Here is an 11990-nt window from a genome sequence, read left to right as displayed (position 1 = left end):
AATGCAGCATGTGCGCCGCTCCAGTAGTGCGCAAAAAATGCAGTGCACGCGCTCATTCTACAACATTTTTTACATAGATTGATAGCCGCACTAAACGATAGATTGCATAGATAAAAATGATACAAAGGTATTTTACATCGGTGCAACTAGATAGATAGTTCGAAAGCATAGATAGATAAAACTATGGTGCAACTAGATAGAAACTACTATGGCATACATAGATAGAAACTACTCCAAGTCGCTACCATCATCATCATCATCATCCTCGTCGGTGTCGTCCGAGGTATCGAGCCATATGTCCAACCAACGTTCATCGTCTGACGTGAAGATCGACCTCCCACCTGCTGCAACGATATCGGACTGCGCATTCGCCAATGCCTTCCGCCGACGCCGGTCCGCCTGCTTCGCGCGGCGCCTTGCCGTCATCTCCGCCCAGTAGGCACGCTCGTCGGGGACGTCCTCCGGGTGGCGACGGCGCCACTCCGCCATGGCTCGCTCGTCCTCCTAGGCAATGAGGAGGCGGCGCTGCCGCCGAGCGTGGTCGGCACGGTCCATGTCGGTGATGAGACGCGGCGGAGGGGCGACGCGCTGCGCCTGCTCGCGCATGAAGACGTCCCGGAAGTTTATCTGCGACCGGGGCCTGTCCAAGCGCCATGCCGCCGCGTTGTACGCGCCGGCCGCCTCGTGCGCGCTCCGGAACGACCCAAGGCCGAGCCGGACGTCGCCGGACCGGTTCTCGGCGGAGTACCAGTCGTTGGGGCGCTCGCGGACGCCGCGGTAGCCCGACCCCGGCGGCGCAGCAGCATGGTGGCGCGGAAAGCGGTGAAGCGGCGACGTGGCGAAGCGCCGAGGTTGCGAAGCGGCGAGGTTGCGAGAGGAGGGCGCGTGGCTGTGTTCTGTGCGCGTGGCGAGCGCGGGATTTTGTAAGCGCGCGTGAAGCGGCGCGTCAAATCTACCGCGCCGCGTGCCGCTTTCTCCTGCGCGCACAAACGCTTCCCGCGCGCGGTAAGTTTCCGCCACCGCTAGAGCGTGCGAAACCAGCCGGGGTGCGCTAAAACCAAAATTTACCATGGGGACACGCCTTTTACCACACCTGTTGAAGATGCTCTAAACACACAAACGCACGCGCACAGAAACTCTAGCCAAGGGTACGTCTCGCATACCCTCTAATATACGCAAAACCAACCGACCCAAGTAGACCCAAGTATCCTGCACGTACACGGACTAGGACTCAACAGCTAACACGTACTAGTACTTTTCCAATACAAAAGTAGCTTTCCTAACACCGCACGACTAGCACTTCTATTTTGACTCACACGCGGCTTTACAAAGCCAGGACACTTCCCTGAGTAAATAGTATAACATTACTACTTTATAAGTTAGGGTTTCAGAAAACTATCAAATTTATATTTTTCTGATAACTATCAAATTAGGGGTCGGCTGTTTCAAAAAACACAAAACGCTCGTTGTTATCGATTTAAGCCATTTTCTGACAGGTCGGATCCACTCCTAAACATTTTGTTTGTTTAACCGTTAACTTACATGTGAGACCCACATATAAATTCTCTCTTCTTTCTCTTATTTTTTCTTCTCTCCCTTCTCCACCACCTCCACCACCGCACCTCCACCACCTGCCGCATGGCAAGCCAGGTCCGACTGCGGGACCGGCCGCCGCACGAACTGCCCCGCCGCCACTGGAACTCACGTCTCCTCCGCGCCGTCGCACATCGCCGGCAACCGCTTCGCATCGCCGCATTGACCCCTGCCCCGCATCGACATCGAGCCGCCTGCTACCGGCGCCCTCGTCCACGCACCCGAGAGAGCACGCCGGAGCTTGGGGCACCAGGAGGTGGAGGCTGAGCTCCCTCGCCAGCCCCTCCTGCGGCTCACAAGGAGGGCTCCGCCCGACGCAGGAGCGCCTCCACCCTCCACCTAGCCGGCTCCTCCCGTTCTAGAACGAGGGAGGATGGAGGGGAGAGGCCGGTGGTCAGCGACCTGTTTCTGGCAAGCTTCGATGCAGCGGCGCAACAATTGATGCTGCTTGATTCCGTCGGGTCGAGGCAGGCGGCCAGCGGCGCTGGTATCCCGGCGAGGGGAGGAACGGCGGGGAGGCGCAGGGCGAAGGGCCAGAGCAGATCCGTCGACTCCCAGGCGCGGCGGCGCGCCGCAGGCTGGCGATGGGCGATCGCATCAGGAGGGTAGGATCCTCTCTGCCCCCCAATCTGATCGAAGGAAGAAGACAGATCGAAGGAAGAAGACAAATCGAAGGAAGAAGACAGGAACGAGTCCAGACATTAGGGATTTTGTTTTTTTGTATTGGGGATTTCTGTGAGGCTGACACATGGGTCCCATTTGTCATAACGTGCAACTTAACGGTCCACTCTATCAGTTTTCTTACATGCGGGCCCTAACTATCATAATCATGATCAGTTGTAAAGCACCGAGCATTTTGTGTTTTTTGAAACAGCCGACCCCTGACTTGTTATCAGCGAAAAAAAAATTGATAATTTTTTAAAACCCTAACCTATAAAATAGTAGCTTTATGCTATCTACTCCACTTCCCTAAACTAATCACCGGCAAGCCTGGTCACTCCCTAATCGGACAGAACTAGCCTACACAGTAACACCTTTTTGAGTTGCCATGCATGCAACGTACATCCAATACTCACCTATGTTTGGATTATTCTAACACTCACCTCATAATCAAAATATCTGACTTTTTACTCGATGAGACATGTAGATGATCACCTCTTCATCTTGTCACGCCGGTTGCTTCTAGTGACGCGACTTACCAAACCGCAACTCTCTTCTTGCAACAACGTCTTCACCAACTTTTCTTTTGCATGCTGACTCGTAGACTAAAACCAACGATTACTCAGACTATCAGCCATGATGCCACATCTTAGCGTGCTACTTGCAGACCAAACGCATAACCTCGTGCAGGATCTCAACTTAGCCAGTGCACGTCCTCTTCAAGCTAGTCCTTGTCTTCTTGCCGACTCACATGGGGAGACACATCTCTTCACCCATCACATCTTAACAAGTACTCATTGTTGTCGATGCCACATCTTACCGACCGACATCTCCTGTCCAGCGGCAATACAACTCGCCATATACGTGTAAATCAACTTCACCATACATGAACTCGTCAGAACTCCTTGATCACGAACGGAAACGCAAGGCACAATTTCCTTTTTTCATCCGCTCTCGTCCTCAATTCTCGTCCGCCAGTGACACATCTCAACTACAGCAGAAGACTCACATCCCCGAGCTGTTGGACACATCATTCAAGAACCCACTTGCACACCTTGACGATGGCGCGCAATTTTACGATCTCCTCCTTGCACTCCCTGACTACCCTTTACAAGTCTCCGGCACTGCACCTCGGCACCATTGCTCCCATCAACAATAGATTTCCACCACCTTGCCGACAACAGCCTGTCGTCTCCCTCCCGGTCGTTCCGCCGAACGACAATCACCCGTCGACATCTTGCCTGCATGGCAATAGCCCACATGTTAGTGCCTCCATAGCAATGGGCCACATGTTAGTGGCTAGGAGTACAATTTTTTTGTAACTCCCTACATTTTTTAAATACGCAGAAAAGCCCAGGTGGGACCCACATGTCAGTGGACTATGTAAGACGAAAAATGTCGAGAAAGATATCTGTTGATGGGACAGGGGAGGTTTCGAACTCGCGGTTGGCTGAAGGTGCGCTCACCTGGTGAACCACCTGGCACGGTGACATGTGGGCTTATCACACGGATAATTACATTCTAAATCACTTAACAGTAAACACGTGGGCTTGTTAGCTGAGATGAGTTATGGTCAGTACAACCAATTTGGCACCATTTCTTTTCGAAATTTGTAGATAGTATTGTTTGCTGCCCCTTAAAAAAAAGATAGTATTGTTTGCTTCAAATTATGGTCTCGGTAATAAAAATAACATTTAAATTTTCATGTCTCATAAATATTGTAACTATAAACGAAATATTTTTAAATTGTTCATGTATTATTCAAAGAATATTTTGAATTAAAAATAATAATTATGAATTAATATAATGTTTAAGATAATACAAATATTTGTGAAATTAAAATAAAAAATTATTTTAATTAAACGAACATTTCAATATTTATATGCACATTTTTATACTTTAACGTTCATATAATTTATAAAAAGGTCATAATTTAAAATTTAAACTGTTGATATGAATATTCAATCATGCCTATTTTTTAATGCAAGTCATAAGTAAAGTAATGATATGTTTGTATTAACTAAAGATTTCAAATAAATGATTAATTGACCATATTTATTTAGTAAAGTTTTAGACATCTGTATTGACTAAACATTTTTTAATAATATACAAGGGTTTATACTTAAATGTTTGACTTACTAATCAATAAACCTTGTTATCTTTGCTATAAAAACCTTGTTACCTGTTTTAGTTGCTAGATCATGAATGTTGTAGTGGCTTGAGTGTCTCAGGTTTTATTTGTGGGTCGCGGGTTTGGGACATGTAGACCCCCCCCCCCCCCCCCAAAAAAAACACAGCAGTACAACGATTGTTTTTTCGGTAAATAAAAAAAATCCGAAGAAATATAAGGTTGCTTTGTGCAAACATGTATTGCACGCGATCACTCTGACAGGTTGGGCGTAAACACGGATACCTCTGCATACACATGTTGTGACCGTATCTTCACCGGTCAAGTTAGATGGCCACAAAACTGTATTTTTAAAGTGCTACCACCAAACTGAACATTTAGCCCAACTTGTAAGACTCCCTGTAATATACTCTTATTTAAGCAAGTCACGACAATTATCACGTCGATGCTCCAAAAGATAACTACGTAAGCAGGTTCTTCCAGCTGGGTTCCCACATGCTACAAACATTTAAAACGGTTACATGATGGAACACAACAAGCTTAATGTCTTCTTTTTAATTAGTTGGCATGCGCATTTATTTTGAGGTCTCTGTCATCGTGGCCCAGTGTGACCTCTCTCATGAATACAAACTAAATTCATTTGATTGATTGTGCTGGACACGGGCGGGAGCTCGAACTCCCCAACATCCGCTGCCAGCTCCTCCCGGCCAGGCCGCGCCAATGCTCCTTCGCGGAAACAGATGCTAGACGCCTCCGGCAAAAAATGCTAAGCCGCTCCGGCTCGGCATCGAAACTTTGAAACGCCTTGCGAGGGAGAAAGAGACCGCCAAAGCCAAGGCGGCACGCCACGCCAAGGAGCAGTCCTGTACCATCCGCCACCTCTCCAGCTACATCTCGCCGGTGTCGGAGAGCGGCACCCCCTGTACGGACGACGGCGATGATCCTCCCGCCGCAGACGCCTATACGGAGGAGATGAACTGACGGTTCAGTGACCGCACCGGAAAAGGCCCAGCCATGAAATGGTTATCTCCGCCTCTTCGCATCGTCTAGCTATGTCTATTTTGTATCTAGTATAATCCGGCGAACTATGTCTTTTGGTCCGATGAAGTGTGTCTGATGAACTATATATGTCGGACGAAAAATCTATCTATATTTCTCGTTCGATATATTGTGATGCTGATCCATGTTGTCTATGTTGTTTACATTGTTGCTTGCATTGTATGGATTTGGGTGCGAGCATACGTAGAGGGAGTACAATGAAGAAATGAGACTAATGACAAGTACAGGACGACAAGACTGTATTCGTTAAATACCACTTGTTTTTTTAGGGACGTTAAATGCCACTTGTTTGTTGTACTACATGCACGCATGACAGGGGCCGACCAACAACTACACATGCATGAATGGTTAGGTGATGATAGAGGGAACGGTCTTAATTGTGGGTTGAGAAGAAATATTTTATATTTTCTCAAAATTACTCACTTGTGAGTTTTGAGTTGCAGTAGGTAGAAGAGGTAGTGTGCAATGATTCATAGTCGATTATGATAAGTTCAGAAATCCAATTCGGCTCCCAGGTCCATGTGCTCCTGCGCTCGGAAAATGATTTTGAAATGTCAAAAAAATACTAACAAAATTTTTATGTGTTCATAGTCACATCTAAATGCTACCTGCAAATTTTTAGGTAAGAAAGTTAAGCGTGTTGGCCTGCACACAAAAAAAACAAATTGAACACCAAATGTCACCCCCAAATGTTATACTCAAATTTGTTGTTTTCACCAATGAAAGACTACTACTTCATTTCGTATGAAAATTGTCAAGCATGCTTGCAACACTAACAAGAACAACTACAAAAAAGAAGGATTTTTTTTCAAAAAAAACAAATTTCTATTTTTATGGTTCATGTGGGAGCAAATGCACCTGGGAGCCAAAATGCCCTCTGACAAGTTTTGCTATATTACATGACAATTATATTATTTCCACCATGGCAAGTTCATTTTTTGATGCATGTGACTTGTATGTTATATCAAAGAGCACCGCATTTTTGTCGTAATATCATGGCAAAATCCCATAAGTCCTTTTCTTATTTAATACGCATTTTTGCCATGCACTTGGAAATTTACAAGTACTTTCCTTTTTTATCCACATTTTATCATGATCTACCTCTGTATTTTTGCCACTAATTTTAAAGTTTTTGCTGCACAGACATCATTTGCCATATGGGCAATAAATTTTTGCCATGATTTGTGTATATATATCCTTGATACAAGTAGTCTTTCTACACACTTGCCTTGACCTACATAAGTTTTAGGCATGTGATTTGTTTGTTTTTGGAGTATAGCATGGTGACTTTTTTTAGAGCATGACTTGCTTTTTCTAAATCCATGTTCCTATGATTTGTTTATGTATCAATAAATAGCTTCTGAGTGATAATTAGTGGCAAAAAAAATTTAGACGGTACAAGATATAAACATATGCTATTTGTCTTCGTTCACTCAGGGGAAGCCCCAAATCTGACGTCGGGTAGATATCCCAGTCCTTTTCTTTTCCAGAAAATCTTTTCGTTCCTTTTTTCTTAAGATGGAAGTAAGGCTTTTTTTTTCAAGATGTCCTATTTAAGCTAGTTTGCTGATGTGAGATTTAAAAGAAATGAGATGGAGGTGAGGTTTTTCCCCCTTAAAACGGAGAAACCTTTTTTTAGAAAAGGAGGAATACTCCCGTCCTCTGCATCTGGACGATGCATACGGCCAATTTATTAATTATTAACACAAGACCTTACAAAGTCGTACAACAGTAAGACCAAAGCCACCATCTTCGCAACCTCTGTCGCTACTCCTATCTAACTGATGAAGGGGCGCTGATGGTCTGGGCCTAATACCAAACAGACCTCGCAGCCAAACCTAACATCTAAGACCTGAGGTCCCAACCAGGACGCCTGCCGGATATGGGCACCCACCAGTCCGGCATGCTCCTCAACCAGGACGCCTGCCGGGTATGAGGCCGCCACAATCACCTGCCACATATCCATCTTCAGAGTTGTACTGTTGCATCGGCCTTGCCCGGTCTCGCTGCCGCCGACGCCACCACGACGCCAGACAGTGTCGACCTCCTGCGCGTGTCCGTCACCACACATCTGACGCCAAGCCTTCGCTGCTCCATGCCGCCAAGAGCCGCCGCCAAGAATATGTAGAACGAAACACCGCTCCATCGAAAGGGAGGCATCACACCCCCACCCCTCACCTGCAGACCCTTCCATCCGATCCCAATGTCCTTGGCGTCGCCTCCAGGAAGGTTATGGTGCACGGGGCTCCGCCGACGCCTGATCCGCATCGGATCTTGGGCTTTCACCCAGACATGGGTCAGAGTGGAGAGATGGTGCCCTCAGCAGCGCCCCCAAGGAGGAAAGCGGCGTCGCCGCTGCCGGCCAGCCAAGGTGGCCAAGGTTTCCCCCGGACACCGATCTGCTCCACCAGAACACACCGGAGTTGGATCCGGCAAGATCCAACCCGAACCGGGGATTGGGAAGGGAGGGGGGCAATACCTCCAGATCTGGCACGCCTGCGGCTTGCCGTCCTCACGGCCGAACCCTCAGGCACGTCGCACGCCACGCCTGCAGGGGCCGCCGCCCTGGATCCGATGGCCTCCGCGAAGAAGCGCCGAAGACCCCGCCGCCACCTTCCCCGGCGCCCGCGCGGGCTTTCCCTGCGGTCGTCTCCGGTGGCGGCGAGGGGGTGGGGGTTGGCGGGAGGCGGTGGGGGGAAACCCTAGACTCCCCCGAGTTTCCCTACTTGTGCACCGAATGATCAACACGGATCTCCGGTGAAAGAGAAGTCAACCGGCAGGTCCTCTTCCTGAAACGGCCGGTGACACCGTTGGCGGTCTAGCGTGCATGCATGCATATGTAGAAACGTGCGTGCACCTTCCTCTAAAGAGGCCCGCAATGGCGAGCCCCAACCACTAGTAAGGTGTAAATGCAATGGCTAGAGACATAGTGTGTGAGGGAAGGATGTAAGATGTTTTAAACCAGTACAATATGTATGCCCGGTTTCCTAGTAGTTGTAGAAACAAAGAAAAGGTTCAATGAAAAATTTCCTTCGGTATTGCAGAGCAACATGGCACTACCTTTAGATGATGGGTTAATTTGATAGATATCACTCGAATTCTAGCCATTCCGAGAAACGGCACTGCAATTTCCAAACAATACTACATTAGGGTAATTATAGAACTGCCAAACTAGTGCTTACACCACCTCAGAGATCCCTACAAGATGTGAATGCCATTCGATATTTCGATGTGTTAGTAGGGTGTTTAGTGGAAACGATGTGCGTGAAAGTGGCCATAGGGAGTCCCACCCCGGCCCCCGCGTCGCTCCCGCAGGGGCGACTCGGGCGGCGCCAATCCTAGCCGCCGCCGGGCCCCCTCCCCTTCCCCTCTACCTCGTCACCACCGGAGGGGGTCGCCGGCAAGCCGCGCGGCCACCGAGGAAGGTGGCGGCGAGGATTTGCCTGCTCCGTCGCGCGCGGGGGGCTCTGGAGCCGAGGCGGCGGCCTCGGGTGGTGGCGCGACGCCGTTCTCAGCCAGCGGCGGCCGCGGGTGCTGGCCGGCTGCCTTGGCCGCTCGGGCGGCAAGGTGGCGGCGGGTGGAGGCTGCTGGACGCCGGGCTGCGGGGGCCCCCGTCTGGATCTGACGCCTTCGCCTCCAACGCTCAGATCCCCTTTCAGATCCGGTCTTCGGTCGTCCCTGGCTGATGGCGCCGTGTTTGAAGCTGGGGCTGGGGGCGGTGTAGTGCCCGGAGAAATCCAGGCCGACTCAGCCGGCCACGACAGCGGCGACGCCCGCGGGCGCCGTCCCCTACATGTAGGCGCCGTTTTGGTACTTCCCTCCCCCTTTTGCCTTTCTCCCCTGCTCGTTTCCGGGCGAAAGCCAAAATCCATCTAGATTGGGCGACAGCGACGCCCGTGGCGCCGTCTCCTTCATGAAGGTGCCGCCTTTGGTGAGTTTTGGGGCGATGGCGAGTCTGCTCCGTTGGTAGGCATTCGGCGGCTACGTGGTTGGAGGCTGCGTTTAGGCTTCCTTCATTGCAGCTTTGTCATCAACAGTCTCGCGCCGTGCAGTTGCTTCTCCTCGTGTGCAGTTCCTCTCAGTGCCAAGGTTCTCCTTGTTGAGCCCGGCGCTGCATGTTGGCGGTGCTCTGGTTTGGTCTTCCCGGTGGCTTCGGTGGCGGTTAATCATCCTAGCTCTAGGGAGAGCGTTTGCATCTTCCGACGGATCGGCGCCTCGAGCCAGGCGAGGGGGTAGGGAGCCCCTTTCGGAGATGGAGAAGGGTGTATCCGTTTTGGCCGCAGCCCATGGAGCTGACAACGCGTTTCTTCCAATCTGCAAGTTGTGTCTCCTCAAGGCCTCCCTGGTGTCACTGAGCGACGGATTGCGATTGATGGAGGGCTTCACTCTCTTCAAGCTGCTCCCGGGCTTTAGTTTTTCTTCATCTTTACTTGTAGGTTGCGTGAAGCTAGCTAGATGTTGCAGAGCACCATGTATCTCTTAGCTGTTTTTTCTGCTCCTGTAAGTGGGTTGATGCTGTAATCGTGAGCCTTTTCTGCTCCCAGGCTCACGACGAGTCCGGCTTTGAATTAACAGATGCAACGTCGAATCAAAACAGTCCGGCTTTGAATTAATATATGTTAGTAGCATGTTAGCACTACTATTATAGCATACTAACAGATGCAACGTCGAATCAAATTATTTACGACATCAACGTAGTACGGAGTAATTTCGGGCGGTAACCAAAACATTCGCTATTTGCTGTACCGAGTCGTCTCGTATGCACGTCGTGATGCTATCGAAATTGCTGTACGGACGACAGTCGCCGGCCGTCGGCCGAACTTTGGACGACGGGAGGAGTGGACGGTGAGATGCTCACTTTTGCTAATTGCATGGATGGCTTGATGCGCTGCATCGTCTCCAAATCGTCCACAATGTGTCGGCTGTGTAGCAGCGTTGGTCATGCTATATGCTGTGGACTTGCAGGACCATGGCGTGCATGCAAGGTGGCCTGCCGGCTGGCTAGTTGCCGGCGAGGGCGAACTCCCTGAGGTTCCTCTCGGACGAGCCGCCCACGGCCGCGGCCGCGCGCGCCTTCTCCCTCCACAGCTCCGCCTTGGCGCGCACAACATCCGATGTGGCGAAGCTGATGCACCTCCGCAGCTCGCCGGCCTCCAGCACGCCGTCCTTGTCGCTGACGGCGGCCCTTATCCCGGTGCCGAGCTGCCGCTCCACCAGCCACGCGTTGGTGCCCTGGTCCGTCCACTGCGGCACTCCGACGACCGGCACGCCGCACGCAACGCTCTCCAGCGTCGAGTTCCACCCGCAGTGCGTGACGAAGCACCCCACCGCCGGGTGCGACAGCACCTTCCCCTGGTCGCACCACTCCACCACCATGCCACCGCCGGCGCACAGCTCGTCGCTGTCGCCGTCGACCTCGCTGCGGTTGTCCTTCCTCAGCACCCACAGGAACGGCCGGCCGCTCTCCGCCATGCCGCGCGCCACCTCCGTGATCTGCCGCCTGCTCATCGTCGACGAGCTCCCGAAGGAGATGTACACCACCGACCCCGCTGCGTGCGCGTCCAGCCACTCCATGTACCCCTTGCCGTCCAGCTCGAACAGGTCGTTGCTGTTGTTGTTGGCCGACGCCGCCGTGGCGTCCAGGAAGGAGAGCACGGGGCCGACGGGGACGACGTGGATGCCGCTGTGGCGCAGCGTCGCCACCGCGTCGGGCTCCATGGCGTGGAACGTGTTGGCGAGCACGGTGGGCGTGTCCTCGCGGCCCAGCACGTCAAGGAGCTCGCGGATCACCTGGAGCACGAAGGCGTAGGGGTGGTCGTCGGAGGCGATGGCGAAGAAGGACGGCAGGTCGCGCACGCGCATCGGCGGGAGCCCCCGGACGCGAATGCCCGCCCACGGGTCGCTCGCCGCGGCGGCGACGGCCTGGTCGAGGCCGTCGGTGCCGCGCAGGAAGTGGAGGTAGGCGGCGAGCACGGTGGCCGGCTGGATCCAGTAGAGCACGGCGGGCACGCCGTGCGCGCGCGCGACGTCGGCGGCCCAGGAGAGGACCTGCGTGTACACGAGCCGCGTGACGGGGGTGCCGGCGTCGCGGAGGCGCGCGAGCACGCCGTCCAGCGTGCGGGCCCCCACGACCTTGAGGCTGGAGATGTAGTCCGTGCTGACGCCATCGAAGCCGCCGTCGAAGCCGTCGGAGTAGGGCACGTAGCGGACGCCGGCGCCGTCGACATGGTCCACCGCCGCCGCGTCCGCGTGGTCTGGGAACATCTTGCGGCAGGCGGAGACGGCGGTTGAGAAGGTGACGCGGGCGCCGGGCGCGGCGCGGAGCAGGCACAGCGCGAGGTGGCGCGCCGGGTTGATGTGGCCTTGCCCCGCGTACGTCACCACCAGAAAGTGCTGCGCCGGCGACGCGCGCTCCACAACAGACGCCATTGCTGCGTGCGTGCGCTCTTGTTGTCGATGTGCTGTGTGTGTGGCTCCTTGGTGGGTTAGGTTGCGGCGAGTGAGCGATGTGGAGGTGGACATTCGCTTCGTTTGTCATATACTCTAGGTC

The 11990-nt window shown here is 52.4% G+C and overlaps 1 pseudogene; it reads right to left on the bottom strand.

Annotated features, from left to right (window-relative positions):
- Positions 1-10023: 10023 nt before the first annotated feature.
- Positions 10024-11990, bottom strand: LOC147963042 (crocetin glucosyltransferase, chloroplastic pseudogene; annotated as a pseudogene).

This window comes from Triticum urartu, chromosome 6A (genome assembly GCF_056163025.1).
Source record: "Triticum urartu cultivar PI428250 chromosome 6A, HENAU_Tu73, whole genome shotgun sequence".
In the NCBI taxonomy this organism is placed as follows: domain Eukaryota; kingdom Viridiplantae; phylum Streptophyta; class Magnoliopsida; order Poales; family Poaceae; genus Triticum; species Triticum urartu.
The sequence above is the reverse complement of the archived record's forward strand: the minus strand, read 5'-3'. Positions and strand labels throughout refer to the sequence as shown.